We start from the raw sequence: 17218 nt of genomic DNA, 5'->3' as shown, positions 1-17218 counted from the left end.
ACCCTCCCCTGTGCCCCCCCCCTGCTGCCACTGATGCGGGTTGTAACTGTGGGCTCCGGATAGAATGGCTCGCTATTAATAGGGAATACACCTACACACCTCTGGTTTCATGGAAGTCCATGCGCGAGAGACCTCTCATCCTCATCTTCCGTCAAGTAGTCACACAGGGCCTGCACAATCATCTCCCAAGCTCTGGCCATCTCCAGGCTCTTCTCATTACCCGTACTAGTGGCTTGTCGCATTCGCAACACACTTTCACACCTGGACCATTTCAGCAGTTCGTTCGTCCATCTCCTAGTAGAAGGGCTCTCCTTAGATTTCCAGCGCCATGTAATCTCGCGCTGGGCCAGCATAAGCCCCAGATCGAGAAACTTGCTCGAGACTTTCGTTTTTTCCGTGTGGGGAAACCAAAGCAGCAGGCAAGCCGCCATGTCAAACTCCACCTCCCTGTATGTGATCGCATTCAGAAGCTTGCCCACCTCCTGCCAGTATGGACCCAGCCTCGGGCAGTTCCACAGCATGTGATCCAGCTCAACCCCGGGCGCGGAGCACCTCGGGCACGCCGCTCCCTGCACCCGAAAATGCCTCTGAAGTTTCCCCGGGGTTAAATAGGCCCTGTGCAGTATGTAAAAATGCACCTGCTGGAACCTGGCATTCCTTCTACCCTTCCATGTACGCCTCAGTATGTGTCCCAAACCGTATCCGGAATAGGCTTGCCTATGCTGTCTTCCCATTTGGCCTTCAGCGCCGTGAGCGGTGCCAGCCCCTCACTCAGCATCCGCAAGTGGAGACAGGTGACCGCCTTGATCATACCCGCAGCCATTACCACATACTGACAAGCCATTGTCGTTTCCGGCTCTGTCAAACCCACCCTCCAATGTTTTTGCATCGCTGCGGAGAGAGCCGCGTGCAAGAGGTATCCCCCATCCGGTAGACCGAATTGTTCCTGCAGCACCCCAAACGGGGCCAGCTGCCCTTCCACAAACAGATCTCCAATCACTTGGAGGCCCAGCTCCTCCCGTTCCAGCAATGGAGACCAGTCGCCCCCGTGTGGCAGCGCCGTTAACATCCCCAGGGGGATCTCTGGGGCATAGGGTCGTGCGATCCGTGCCCTCTTCAGGCTCCTATGCCAACACAACCAGAGGGTTTTCTCCTCCATGGCGAGCTCTCTTGTGTCCAATCTCTGTTGCATGATTATATACGACAGGATGTGCCTCTTGATAGCCTTCCCCCTGGCTTCGTCCGGGCCTCTGAATTCCCGTGCGACGTTCTGTGTCAGAACCTGGAGCTGGGCCGCCAGGTAATATAATTCGAAGTCGGGCACCGTCATCCCTCCCTCGAGCTTGGGTCTAGTCATGATGTTCAACGCCACCCTACGCCTGCCATGACCCCATAGAAAGTCAATGATCATTGATCTCGGGTCTTTAAAGATCCGCTGAGGGATCCAGATGGGCAATGTTCTAAAATAGTATAGCAATCGAGGCAGAGCCACCATTTTTAATAATGCCACTCGGCCTTGCACCGATAGAGGGAGGGAGGCCCAAAAGGACATACATCCCCGCAGTCCCCTTATGCATCGGCCTATGTTACCCTCTAGGAGATTCCCGATATCAAGGTAGATCCTGACTCCCAGATACGTGAAGCACTTGTCTTCCCAGACCACGTCCATTACCAGAGGGGGGTATTGCACATCCGGTCGTAGCAGGAAGACACACGTCTTGGCCCGGTTCACCCTAAGTCCTGACAATCTGCCGAAGGAGGAAAGCATGTCCATGGCCCCCTTGAGGGCCTCTCCTGTGTCCTCCAAATACAGCAACAGATCATCAGCATATAACGAGATATGATGGATATCTTCATTATACCTAATACCGTTGAATGAAACTCCCGTTCTAGCCTGCGCCGCCAGTGGCTCCATTGCAAGAGCGAATAGAAGGGGCGATAATGAGCACCCCTGCCTCGTTCCTCTGCGTACCGGGTAGGTAGGTGACACAAGCGATCCCAATCTCACTCTAGCCGTTGCAGCAGAGTATAAAACCCTGGTCCACCGCCCAAAGCCCCCTCCTAGTCCAAACTTTCCGAGCACCTCATCCAAGTAAGACCATTCCAGACTGTCAAAGGCCTTCTCTATATCTACCAACAGCACAGCCGAGGCCCGATCTGAGCCCAGGGCATCGTGCAAAATGCGTATCAACCGGCGGGTATTAGTAGCCGTATTCCTGGTGGGGATAAATCCTGCCTGATCGTCGTGCACCAACGAGGTCATGTGTGGTAACAACCTAGTGGCCAGGATACGACTCAAGATCTTGTAATCGACTGTCAACATAGAGAGGGGCCTGTACGATGTCACATCCATTGCATCCCTGCCTGGCTTCAGCAGCGGCACCACCAGTGCTTCCCGCATGGAGCTCGGGAGGCGTCCCAAGGTCTTAGCTTCCGAATACACCGTCAGCAGCCTGGGCGCCAACACATCAACAAATTTCAAATAAAATTCAATTGGGAGGCCATCAACTCCCGGGGTCTTGTTCCTGGCCATCTGCTTAATAGCCCCCCTTATCTCCATTAAAGTGATTGGTCCGCCGAAGGCCTTTGCTGTTTCTGCCTCCAGCACCGGAAGCTGCACAGAGCCTAAGAAGCCTCCCATTGCGGCCTGCTCCGCCTCCAACTGCGTATCATAGAGGTTCGTATAGTACTCCTGAAATCGCGTCAGTATAGCCGTTTGCGAGTGGGTCACCTCCCCCGACTCCGTTCGAATGCCCATGACCGGGTCGCCCCTGGGTTCTGGATTAGCAAGCTTTGCAAGCAGTGTGCCCACCTTATCACGTTCCGCATGCACCTTAATGAGATACAGTTTATAATCATAGCATCTGAGTCATTCCGTTTCTTTCGCCACCAATTCTTTTGCTTCCAGCAAGCGATCCTGCAAGTCCGGTCTCTCAGGCCTGCGCCGTTCAAGCTCTCTCAGCACACATTCCGCCTTCTCCAGATCCGCCAAAACAGTCGCTCTCACATTCGAAAAGTTGCCCATGCAAGCCCCCCTTACCACCACTTTCATTGCATCCCACTCCACCGACCTCGTGGTGGCTGTTCCTTCGTTCTTTTTAAAATAAAGCATCACGCCCTGTTGGATCCTGTCCCTAAACACTGAGTCCTCTAGGGTATCAGGCCTCAGCCTCCACGTCGGGACCGCTGACCTCGCCCTTTGCCAATGAACCGCTATCAATAAGGGATTGTGGTCTGAAATGGTCCTAGCAAGGTATTCAGTGTGCGACACCATGGCAGCCAGGGGACCACTACATAGGAAGGAGTCAAGTCTGACATGTAGTGCGTGCAGTGCTGAAAAAAAAGAGTAATCTCTAACAGTGGGATGCTGTGACCTCCACACGTCTATCAGGCCCCATCCCTCCTGCCAGTCCTTTCTGTGCGCCGCCAGCCTACGTACAGGGGAGTCGGCCAATGGCGGGTGTGATCCATCCCATGTCACATCCGTGATAGAATTAAAATCCCCCCCAATTATAATGGGGCCTGTCAAGAAGTGGGCCAGCGAGCCCGTAAGACTGTCAAAATATCGGGCCTGATCAACATTGGGGGCGTAAACACTACATAGGGCCACCTCCCTGTCATATAGCCTCCCTTCCACCACCACAAACCTACCCTCAGGATCCACCAATTGATTCGTAACTTGGAATGGGACCCCCGCTCTAACCCATATCAGTACCCCTCTCGCGAACGCCGAGTAAACGGTACCAAACACCTGCCCACGCCACCTCTTCTGCAAAGCACCACATTCCAGTTTGGTTAAGTGAGTTTCCTGCAACATTGCTATTTGAATGCCTCTCCTCACCAAATAAGCATGCACCTTGTATCTCTTAGACATGGTCCTGAGCCAACGAACATTCCATGTGAGGCATTTTAAATCAGGTAACGACCCCATCGCAGCCATCTCCCCCCCATTTCAAGAAAAGGAAAAATCCCCCCGCATCAATGCAGCCGTACCCCTCCCCAAGAACACCCCAACAAACTACCCCAACCCCACTCCCCAGGACAGGACCTAACAACGAAACTGTATCCCCCATCCAAACCTGCAACATCACGCACCGTTCACTACCCTGTGGTAGTCACCACAGAAAGCCTTAAGGGCAGCTGGGGTGTGTCTCAGGGCCGACCCGGGGCACGCCCAGCCCCCACCCCCTGCCCACGATCCCTCATAATAGTCACAACTGAGTACCTGCCAGTTGCCAAGCATCAGGAAGAGTCCTCTCCAATGAAGAACCAATATCACGCCCCCACACTATTCATTAAACAGATCATCCGCGGTCTGCGGTGTGACCGACGGCCCTACATTGCTGTCCACCTCCGACAGTTCTCCTCCAGATTTTCTCCCCCCTTGGTCCGAGTCCGAGTCCTCCATCCACGTCCCCTGCTGTGATCCCGTGATGATCGCCGTGGCAGCCAACGCCCCCTTACGGTCCGCCGCCAACAGATCCTCGCTCATTGCTTTCTTAAGTTTATTGCGTTTGCGGATGCGCTGAGACTTGCGAACTTGGGTCGGTCTCTGCTTCTCCCTTCCTCCTCTGTTTTGGGGGTCCAAACCTGCTCGGTAGAGTTCCAGCCAGGACCATGCTTCGTCAGGGGTCTGGAAAAATTGGGTTGAGCCATCAATGATCACTCTCAATCGAGCCGGAAATAACAGTGAGTATTGTATCCCTTCTTCTCTCAACTCCCTCTTCACTGCCAGGAAAGACGCTCTGCTCCGCTGGACTTCCTGGGTGTAGTCCGGGAAGATCGTCTCCGGGCTATTGTCCACCTGGAAGGGTCCCGTAGCTCGTGCCCTTTGTATCAGTAGGTCACGATCTTTGAAGTGCAGGAGCCTAACCACCATCGGTCTGGGGGGCCGGCCCAGCGTGGGTGGGCGGGCAGGGACCCTGTGTGCCCTCTCAATCGAAAAGAATGGGGACAGGCCATCCGGGGCAACCACTGACTTGAACCAGTTTTCCATATACGCCACTGCATTGTCTTCCTCAACTTTTTCCGGAAGGCCCACTACCCTTACGTTGTTCCGGCGGTTGCGACTTTCGGCATCCTCCGCTCTTTTCTCCAGCGTTGCCAGTCCGTCGGACAGTTTATGCTCTACAGTGACCACCGCTGGTTTTAGCTCCAGGAGCAACTGCCCATTCCCCTTCACTCTATCAGAGTTTAGCATGGTCCGCTTTGAGCAAGCCCAGTCCCGTAGCCACCTGCGCAATGTCCTGGTGCAGGGACTCTTTGGTCGCAGTAATCGCTTCCAATATGCTGTCCAGGCGTGTGTTCAATCTGCGTTCTTGTGCTGTCGTATCTGGGCTCTCCTGGAGAGTGCCGTCCCTGTCTGGCAATGTTGCCTGATCTTGCTTCCGCTCCGCTGCTGCTGCGCCTCTAACTGCGGCCATCCTGATCCCCACTTGTAATGTCCCAGTAGTGACTCTTGACGGCTCTCGTGGGTTTAGCACTTATCCACTGGGCAGCGTCGCCCCTCGTACTCCTGGGCCTCTCACCACATGTTAACTTGGCAGTGGCCACCCATTCTGGAGTGTAGACCACTCGTGCCTGAGGGGTTCTTTGCTTCGGGCCCCCACTGTGAGTCCGCCCTGGTCCGGCTCGGGGTCAACCCTCCTGCCCATCTCCTTTAGGCGTAGGGTAGTCCCCCCTCAATTATCGGCACTAGGCAGGGAGAATAATGACAATGATGCCAGGCGATCCTGAAGGCGTCTGCTTCAATCAGCACCCCAGTTAGTGCTATGTTCCCCAGCCGCCCAGCGCCGCCGGCAGCATCCAGGACTGTCCCGTGTTTTGTGCCCCGTGTTCACTGCCTTGCCCAGAGAGCAGCCGATGGTCTTTGTCCGCTACTGGAGCCAGGCGCACTCCGCGCTGAAGCCCCCAGCCCCCCCGGGCTTCATTTGCTCGCCGGGGGTCCTCGCCTGTCCAAACTCTCCCTCCGTACCTCACCTCCCGGAGCCTCCGTGATCACCTCTGCTCCCAGCGTCTGGGTACTGCCTCAGCGTCCGCCACGCTGGATCGCTGGGCCACTCCACTGCCGCCAAGCCACCTGTGTCCGCGATGGGGGATGGGCTCCCCGATCGCAGGGCCGTGTCACCGCGGAGAACCCTCGCGCTCCTCTCCTGTGTCGGGCGCCAGCTGCTTCCCCGGGGCGGGCTCCCTCTCCGTGGGTCCCGATAGGTAGGGGTTCCCTCCTCACCACAGCCACAGGATGCCGCGGTCCCCCGAGCCGTCCTCGCCAGTCTGTATAGCCACTATCTTGGGTCTTTGTTCCCGGGACTCCGGAGCCTCAGCGTCGGCTCTCTGCACCTCGGCGCTCCAGCCGCTCGGTCACCGGCGTTTCCTTTGGGCAATCCGGTATGGCAGGCGAAATTTCGGAGGTTTCGCCGGCCTTGAGGCGAGGATTCTCAGGATTGATATGGGATCAGGCACGGAGCGGTAGGCTCACGCCGCCATCCCAGTCGGCGTCCAAGCCACGCCCCCTACGTATGTATGTAAGATATATCGACAATATATTCATACTATGGAAAGGTGAAAAAGAAAACTTGATTAAGAACATCAGTCAGTTAAATACGATAGATTCTCGCATCCAATTCACATCTGAAATTCACGACAGTCAGATTAACTACTTAGATGTAACCATCATGAAAGAAGACAACCATCTTGAAACCACACTGTATACTAAAAAAAAGACCGCAATAATCTATTGATATATCAGAGTTTTCATCCTAGCCCACTCAAGCAACATTTACCCTACTCCCAACTATTGCGAGTTAAAAGAATCGCGGATATCCGGAAAGCACATTGAAAGCAGCCCAACAAAGGGCTCATACGAAATCCAGAGAGATGTTGTTGAACCCAAAACCGAGTAAGAAGGATGTAAAAATAACATGTGTGAGTAAATACTCCGCAGTGAGTCATTTAGTCAAGAAAGCGATCAAAAAACACTGGCCCATGTTACAAACCGAACCAGATTTTCAAAATATCTTTATGGAGGAACCAGTCTTTGCATATACTCGAGCCAAGAATCTGGGAGAAATCATTAAACATCCAACCATCACAGAGAACAAAAAAACCTATAAAGGAACCATTCCATGCAGAAATTGTAGCAATTGCCACAACATCTTGGAAGGCAATACCATCATGCATCCTATGAAAGGTAACCAAATTAAACTAACAGTCACAGGGACCTGTGACACCAAAAACATCATCTACCTAATTAAATGCCCCTGTAGCAAAGTGTACGTTGGGCATACGGAACGTAAATTAAAAACTAGACTCACAGAACACAAAAGCAACATTAGAACAAAGGTGATGAAATCGACTTTGGCCACACACTTTCTGGAACAAAGACATCAAATCAATCAAATAAAGGCCTGCATTCTTGAAATTGTTGAGAAAAAAGAAGATAAAGACAATAAAAAAACTTTACTCATGCGAGAAAACCATTGGATTTTTTACCTACAGAGTTTAGACCCTCATGGAATTAATGAAAGGGTAGAATACAGTTGTTACCTGTAAATGAAAATTCGATATTGACACCTGTTAAAGAAAGACTTGCGTTATGGCATGCATACCTCTTAGTTTCATTTTTACAACATACATAATCTAGTCCAATGTGTTGTACTTATATTATAGAACCTAGCGTTTAGGCATCAACCACCCACGTATGTTTATGCGCACATGATTTAATACGCTGTTACAAAGTATTCAATGTTAAACACACGTTTGTTTCTTTAACCACACGGGGGCTTTAAATAATGACACACTTCCGGCGAACACGTCACACGCCGCCGGCAGAGGTGGAATTAACGAGCGCTGCAGACACAGAGGGGAAAACGCGCGTAACTTAGAAACGTCCCGGGTAAGAACTGCTGGTTTCGTATTGCAAACTCCAATAAGCGCGTAAAAGATGTGTTTTAGTCTTTCAGAAAGTATAACAGCAGACTAATTAACAGCGAGTAACCCAGGCGGGGATTTTGTACAGAGTTCAGAATTCGAGCACCAATTCTGATAGCAATAATCTACACCATTAATTTGCATGCAACTGCGTACTGCCGCCACAATATCCATTATAAACAGGTGGGATTCCCTTTAGTTGAACATCAGTTTGTGTATAAAAGCTCGTAGTGTGATGCCAAACCATGACACCATAGGTTTAATTGCTTGTACATAGCAGAGTTGCTACACATTAGATTGGATAGTTAACCTGCACCAGAGTTCGAATACTACATTAATGATTTGCATTTTTTTAGATTATGTTTATGTTATGGAAGACGATATTAAGCATTGATTGGTGATAGATATATTCTTCATGTTGTAGATTTCCCTGATGAAGCCCTACGGGCGAAATGCATTGGATATTCCATGGATTGTGAAATTTTATTTCATGTTTGAGATTGAAGAAGATGTAAAATATTACTACAACAGTAATTCATCAAAATTCGTGGTTGGAATTCAAAAGTATGATTTAAATACCTTGAAAGAAAGAAAAAACCTGTTTTTTTATTTGAATAAAACTTTATTGACAAAGTTTAGCTGAAGCTTTCAGCAGTCAACGACTAGTGCCCTGGGAGCCACTCTCGTATGGTTTACGGCAGTGCTATCTATTAGGCCCTGTAGAACCATCACTGAATAGCACGGTACGTTAGGCAGGCCAGAGTGGTTTATGAAAGGTCCTCAAAGAAAGAAAAAGGGAGTTTATATCAAATGCCTGGGATGATCTTCTAAAAGCTGGAGAATTGAAGTATAGTACTACATTTTGGGAGGTGATCAATAGGCCATTCTTTAACCCTTTCGATGCTGATGACGAGCTCAGCTCGTCATCACCCACGGGTGTCGTGTGCTGATGACGAGCTCAGCTCGTCATATCTGCAGCAAAAGAGCAATTTGCAGCACAGCGCAAAAATCCCCGCAGCAGCCATGTGGTTAAAGAATCGGATAATCCAAATATAGAATCTGTGATAAAGGTAGATGCTTGGGTGACACATTTTACCAAAATATTTTCACCTAGAGAATAACAACCAACACAAGATCCAACCTCTTCCTTGTCTATTTTAACCACTAGTGATATTAAAAATTCTGTTTCTGTTGATGAAGTCATAAGTGCCATCTCTAAATGCATTTCCGGTAAAGTACCGGGCCCAGATGGCGTTCCTGCAGATATTTTTAAATTCAACATCTCCCTCTGGGGACCTCTAACACATGTATTTAGATCAATTATCCAGGGCTCATTCCCAAATCCTGGAAGTGCACATTATTGGTCCCAATATTTAAAAAAGGGGACAGTTCCCTACTCTCATGCTATCGCCCAATTTCGTTCTTGGATTCTAGCATAAAAGGTTTGGGATGAGTTCTCCTGTCCTGACTAGAAGAATGGGCCTCAGAAAATAGAATTTTAGCTGATGCTTATTTGGTCTTAACCTGGGTGAGGACAATAGACCAATATCTGAACCTTTATTTTTAATTTTGTTGAAATATACAAAAGCAAAAAAACTAAATCAATCCAACTGGCCTACATTGATTTAACAAGCGCTTTTAACCTTGTGAATCATGTAAAGCTGTGAGATCAAATGGGCAGTATGGGCTTGGAACTGTAACTTGTATTACTTATACTTTGGCTCCAACAAGATTTGACAGGCTGCGCTATGGCCCTTCTGGGGAATGTTCCCCACATATTAAATCCTCCAGGGATGTTAGGCAGAGATGCATCCTGCCCCCATTCCTTTTTCTGTTGTATATAAACAGGTAAAACTGATTCCTGATGGAGAAAGGGAAGGACATGCCGTGAATGGGGAACAAGCCTATACCCATTTTGCTGTATGCGGACTATGCAGTATTAATTGCCCGCACAGCAAATGGGTTGCAGATTCTCCTAGATTTATTCTTGGTTTTCATGAATGACTTGAACCTTCAAGTCATCTTTTCAAAATACTTTATCATGACGTGTTGCCGACATAGTACAAGTTCAAAGTTTTTTAGAATTGGAGACCATCTTTTAACAAAGGTACAGAATTGTAACTTTTTTAGGAATTTCTTTTAAGCAAACACTTTGGGGCCAATTACGATCCAGTTCAGAAAGCATTACGACTGAATCCGTTCCTAAATGCTTTCCAGAGGACTTGGATTGGGGGAGTCCGACCGAGCGATTTGGGTGCATCCGGATGCTTTCAGATACAATTCGGTGAGACTCCCATTGACTTCAATGGGAGCCTGTGTTCCAAATGAGAAGAAAGGGGTAGCTGGGGAAAATCGTGAACCCTCTGGCGGGCACCCCATGGTGCCTGCCACAATGGGGGAGACAGTACCCATGGTTACTCCCACGGACCTCACCCGGATGGCTTGGGTGAAGGGAGGGCCAAAGACAGATCCCAACAGGCGTTTTGTTCCCTGCAAACTGAATCGGAACGGCTGTCCAGATCGGTCATCGTAATCGCTCGCTCTGAAACCGTGTCCATGAAGCTGTACAATCCGGCTCAGAATGGCTCGACCTGTTCAAATGCATTGTGGAACCGATTCGGACAGCCCTTACAGTTTTCGGGCATCGTAATCGATCGTTCTGAACTGGGTACGATTTGGTCGGAAACAAGGGTTCCGAATCTGATTCAGCAGGCCCAAATCCAATATGGAGCCTTCCTAATGACATAATAATCAATTCCTTAATTGGGCACCTCTTTTAACAACTAGACTTACGTTCTTTTTGATAGAATTCGGAAGGCATATTCAGATTCGATAGAAAATTGCATAATACTCCATTACCTGAAAGGTTGAAACTCTGTACCTCTGAATGTATTTCTGCAGGAAACTATGTTGCCAGGCTGTGGGGGTACATGAAAGCCGGGACCCTTCAAAGCACAGAAAATAGGTTCACTCTGAGATCACTGGCAATTTCAGGAAATACAGCCACCATAATGTATCATGAAGAATTGGGGCTGACATATTGGTAAGATCTTGGTGCCGATATTTCTCTGGTTAAAGATCTGGGGCACCCGTGATCTGTATTAACTAAAACATGTATAACCGTCTGTCTGTCATTAGAAAAATCCTACCAGATCCCTGGGTTATGCTGCATAAAAAACACACTCAACATATTAGACTTTCCGCATCTGTATAATAACCCTTCCATAATTATGCTCGATCATAAATTACGAGTAAAACAGTGTTACTTAGACTATCCTCGAAATAATCACCTAGAATCTGCCCAGGTCGAGGTTTCCATTGTGGGGTATGCTGCTATATTTACAAAATATAGAATGGAGCTGTACCCGAGTTGAATTGAAAATCCTACCCATTGCCATTGGCTAATAACCCTTAGGTTGGAAACTCTGCATTTTTAATTTTCACTTTCCTAAATGCCGGGCCGTGGAGTTGACACCTCTCGCCTTGTGGGTGTGATGGTTTTTCATTCCAGCGCACCACTTATTTTATTTTATTCTGTACCCTGTATTTAGAGTCAAGACTTTCTTTTTGTATCCCACGTCTATGCAATTCGAATCTGAGACTTCATAGAGAAGGGTTAATATACTTGCAATTTTTAGGTTCGCAGGAGGTGTTATTCGATATTACATTTTATATCTACTACCTTTCATAGAAAAGATATGGTACTTGATGAACTTTTCACTGATTTTGATTCACATATTTTATGTGCCCTTGTTAGACTTGGCATCTTTTGACGTGTTTCCCCTGAGATTTTGCTTTCTGATCTCCCGGTTTTGACTTAGTTTGTGCTGGCTTAGTGTTTCTGCACACGTTTCTCACTGCTGATCGTATCACTGAAATAATATCTACTACCAAAATATCGAGTTCCCATAATATCGATGAAAAAATATCGAGGGACATAATATCGACTTTGTATCTTCACTAAGGTAAGTACAAAAATATCGAGTTTAAAATATCGAGTGTTAAAAATATAGACTGTCAAAATATCTATTTTTTTATGTCTTTAAAATAAGTTAAAACTATTATAATATTAAATATATTTAATATAAACATTGTTAAAATTATTAAATAAATGTAACATTATTACATAATTAATGCAACTTTAAAAATTAATAATAATAATACATATATATATATATAAATACATGTTATTAATAAAACATATAGAATATATTTACCATAGCATAGCAAAAGGTTTAAATTTAATGTAACCACTCCAGTGGGTGCTACATTAAAGAGATCGTTGGATAGCGTAGCGGTAAAATTTACTATTCCCACTCCAGTGGGTGCAACACTAGGGAAAGCGTTGGATAGCGTAGGGGTAAAAATTACTATTCCCACTCCAGTGGGTGCAACAGTAGGGAAAGGGTTGGATAGCGTAGGGGTAAAAATTACTATTCCCACTCCAAAGAGTGCAACAGTAGGGAAAGCGCTGGATAGCGTAGGGGTAAAAATTACTATTCCCACTCCAGTGGGTGCTACAGTAGGGAAAGCGTTGGATAGCGTAGGGGTAAAAATTACTATTTCCACTCCAGTGGGTGCTACAGTATGGAAAGCGTTGGATAGCGTAGGGGTAAGAATTACTATTCCCACTCCAGTGGGTGCAACAGTAGGGAAAGCGTTGGATGGCGTAGAGGTAAAAATTACTATTCCCATTCCAGTGGGTGCTACAGTAAGGAAAGCGTTGGATAGCGTAGGGGTTAAAATTACTATTCCCACTCCAGTGGGTGCAACAGTAGGGAAAGCGTTGGATAGCGTAGGGGTAAAAATTACTATTCCCACTCCAGTGGGTGCTACAGTAGGGAAAGCGTTGGATAGCATAGGGGTAAAAATTACTATTCCCACTCCAGTGGGTGCTACAGTAGGGAAAGCGTTGGATAGCGTAGGGGTAAAAATTACTATTCCCACTCCAGTGGGTGCAACAGTAGGGAAAACGTTGGATAGCGTAGGGGTGAAAATTACTATTCCCAATTAATTATTTTAAATTAATTACCAATTATATTTTAATTATTTACCAATTAATAATTAATTTAAACATATAATTAATTTACATATTTATTTAAGTAAAATTAAAGTACTTCCCACCCTATTCCCCTATAAACACACAACCCACTACAGAAAATAAATTACTAAAAATTAATTTATCAATTATTTATTTTTAATTAATTACAAATTATATTTTAATTAATTACCAATTATTATTTAATTAACAATTAGATTAAATTTACATAATTAATTAATTATAATTAAATTACTTTCCTCCCTATTCCCCTATAAACACACAACCCGCTACAGAAAATACATTACTAAAAATTAATTATTTATCAATTATTCATTTTTAATTAATTAACAATTATATTTTAATTATTTACCAATTAATAATTAATTTACAAATATAATTAATTTACATAAATAATTATTTATAATTAAATTACTTCCCACCCTATTCCCCTATAAACCCACAACCCGCTACAGATTTATATTACACAAATATTATTAAATATTAATAACTTACCTTATTTTCGATATTTTTGTTGTCTATATTTTATGTAGTCTATATTTTTGATTCGATATTTTGGCTATTCTGGTCGATATTACTCGATATTTTTGTTGTCTATATTTTGTCTAGTCTATATTTTGTCCAGTCTATATTTTTTACTCGATATTTTGTCCAATCGATATTTTGGAGTCGATATTATGTCTGTTTACCTGCTGATCAGTGGTAAAGTGCAAGTAATCCTGTGATAAAATGTGTTGTGGATTGGTGTTTCCATGATGGCCTGTTTGATTTATTTGTGAGTCCCTAGTAAAGTGCACTGCGTGTGCCAGGGCCTGTAGAGCAAATGCTGTTGGTGGGCTGCAGCACTGGATTGTGCCACCCCCCCAAAACAGCCCGTAAATGTAACTCCGGCCTGCCATTGCAGAGCCTGTGTGCGTTCTGGTACTGCCATGTCGACTTGAGAAGTGCACCTACTTGCCAGTCCCTAACCTTCCCTTTTCTTACATGCCAGTCACCCCTAAGGTAGGCCCAAGGTACCCCTGTGGGCAGGGTGCAGTGTAGGTGAAAGGTAGGACATGCCCTGGTGTGTGTGGCATGTCCTTTAGTGAATTACTGCCAATTTCGTTTTTCACTATTGCAGGGCTACCTGTTCCCCATAGGACAGAATGGGAAGTTTGTTTACAACATCTTATAAACATAACAGGCCCTTGGAACTAGGTAGGGAAATGACGTTTAGTATGCCTGAATTAAGAATCTAAAGATGCATTTTTTAGTGAATGTGATTTTTACATTCTGTGTTTGAAAACACCACTTTTAGAAAGTAGGCATTTTCTTGCCTAACCATTCGGTGAGCCTCTGCTAGGTTTGTGGATTGACTGTCTAGGTTTTGGATGACAGGGGCTGGGGATCAGGAGTGGCTCCGGATAGTCTAGATCGGTCAGGAAAGGGCTGAATAGACCTAGGCTGCATTTAGAGTAGGGAGGAAGAGATTTCCTTGCACCTGAATGGGCCTGGTCTGCCTCTGACAGTGCAGTCTCCACCTCCTGCGAGGAAGCCACCACAGAGAAAACAGAACTGGTTCTGGCTGGGCACAGACACCCTCTGCCTAAGTGATCAAAGGATTTTGGAATATAAATATTGGGGCCCAAGCCCGGCCCCTGAACTATAGAATTCTTTTGAACCAAGAAGACTCCCAGGAAGAAGAGCTGGAGAAGCTGTGAAGAGGAACTACCACTTTGCTGAGTGCCTTGCTGTGTTGGCCTGTAGTGGCTGCTTCTGTCTTGGGCAGTGAAAGGACTGGACTGAACTTTCTGCAATCTATTTTTGTGAGTTTCTGTAAGGGCTTGAGGTAGAGGTTGCCCTCTGTTCAAGAAGTCTCAGGAACAGCAAAGACTTTAAGTCCGTCTGCCCTCAACACTGGGGACTGTGAGTTTTGTGCTGCAACAGAAAATGGGTATGCCCAGACGTGGGTCCCTTGCTCACTGTGCAACTGGATTCAAGCTAGCCTGGTTGAAGAAGGGTAACATACCCTGAAACTGGTCCCAGGATGCTTGTTTCCGGTCCAGGGAGGACCTGGCATGGCAGTTCGGTCTGAACTGTTCCCATGGGGCACAGGGTCAAGACTGATTTTCTTATGGCTGGGTCCAAACTAGGGTGGCATAGTAGGCAAAAGAACAATGGATTTAACCCAGATCTTTGACTGGGAGAGAATGTTTGCATTGTCAGCATTCTGTCCATCATTTGTGTGCTGTAACACTTTTCGCCCTAAATGGGATAGGTATGCCCAGAAGTGGATCCCTTGCTCACTGTGCCACTAGATTCAAGCTAGCCTGGCTGAAGAAGGGTGACATACCCTGAAACCGGTCCCAGGATGCTTGTTTCCGGTCCAGGGAGGACCTGGCCTGGCAGTTCAGTCTGGACTGTTCCCATGGGGCACAGGGTCAAGACTGATTTGCATATGGATGGGTCCAATCTGGGGTGGCGTAGTGGGCAAAAGAACAATGGATTTAACCCAGATCTTTTGACTGGGGGAGGATGTTTGCATTGTCAGCATTCCGTCCATCATTTGTTTGCTGTAATACACAACAGAAGAAAAGCAACCATAAGTCGTCTACGATACCGCTGATGATTCAGTGCCTGCTGACATTATACCGAGCCGCTGCTTGCACCGCGACCTGTGGGCACCGCACTTCACATTGCCTCACTTCATGACGCCGCCTTGGTATCCCCAACGACGCTGCCCCATACTGAAACCTACGCCACTGCTTGCACTGTGGTTGGAGGGCACCTCTTGTAAAGTTATACAACACACTGCCCTCATCCCGCACCGCATCCTTGGCCTACCGACGGCGGTGCCATCGACTCCAGTTCGTCAACCGACGACAGCGCTTCAGCAATGACGATGTCGCTGCTTGCACCGCGACCTGCCAGCATCACGAAGAGCACCGCATTCTCTTCGCACTTCGACCCTGGTTTCACCAACAACGCCATCTGATGCTGTCTCAGAGCCTCTGCTTACACTGCGACCTGAGGGCACCGCATGCTGCACCGCAACACCCGATGCCTGCCAGAGCTCCTGACTTCAACAGAGAGGAGTTCGATCTGCAATACGTGTGACTTCGAGGGCCCTAATGAGTCCTGCACCGACATCCGGAACCAAGGCCTGCGGACGCCGTGCTTTCAGAAGCTCAACAAGGGGTTGACGATGCTCTGCATTTCTAAAAGGTACTGTTTGCGGGATTTCCCGACACCGTAACTGGCCCGTGACGCCGCGGTCAGACAGAACTGTTTGTATATGTTTGCTTACTACGTCGTGATGGACCCAGACAGAGCTATTGACATCAAGGAACTGTTTTTCAAGCATATTTTGATCATTGAAGATTTTTAAATACTGCATTGTGGATTTTTATTGTTTTTGGTTTCATCTTAAGTATATAAAAATGTGGATATTTTTCTAAACTGGTGTGGTGTCCTTTTGTAGTGCGTACACTGTATTAATGTTGGTTATTTGCAAATGCTTTACACACTGCCTCTAAGGTAAGCCTGACTGCTAGAGCAGAGCTACCAAGGGGGTGAGCAGGGGTTATTTTAGGAATGTAACTCCCTTATCCTGACTAGGAAGAAGGGTCCCTATTTGGACAAAGGTACCTACCACTGCCAACTAGAGACCCCTATTTCTAACAGGCCTTTACATGCACAGGGTACTTTTAAGATATCTGCATCTTGGATGCTTTTAATGAATTTATGTGTTTTTAACTTTGTATAATAATTTCTGTGCTATGCTCTAATGGCATATGGCCGAATAAAGTTTACTTTGACTTGACTTGGCTCACAGTGTTCTCCTGGGCATACTCTTACACCTTCCTATGTACACATTCCCATATATTACAAAGTTTATGCAGTGAGTGCAGTCACACATTTTCCTCAGGATATGGATGTAACATTTCACGTTGGCAGTGTTGTTGTACTAGTTGTTTAAAGCAAAGGAAGTAACCAACTTGGCTGCCCTCTAAGGTGCTCTCAGTGCCAGGAAGATGCTTGACTCTCACTGTATGCTAACAGATCATAGATGCAGATGGTGAGGTTTAGTCCCTGATTAGGTTCACGCTGCCTATTTTGGCAGAGAATTCTTCTCTGATCATACCATCATTATCTTTCCTGATGTAGTGGTGCATGGCAAAATGATTGCGACCCTACAAATTCTAGTGAGGGACATCAGTTCACTTGTGCTCCCCACCATAATAGATAAGC

Source organism: Lissotriton vulgaris, chromosome 9, assembly GCF_964263255.1.
Source record: "Lissotriton vulgaris chromosome 9, aLisVul1.2, whole genome shotgun sequence".
In the NCBI taxonomy this organism is placed as follows: domain Eukaryota; kingdom Metazoa; phylum Chordata; class Amphibia; order Caudata; family Salamandridae; genus Lissotriton; species Lissotriton vulgaris.
This window is presented reverse-complemented; position numbering follows the sequence as displayed.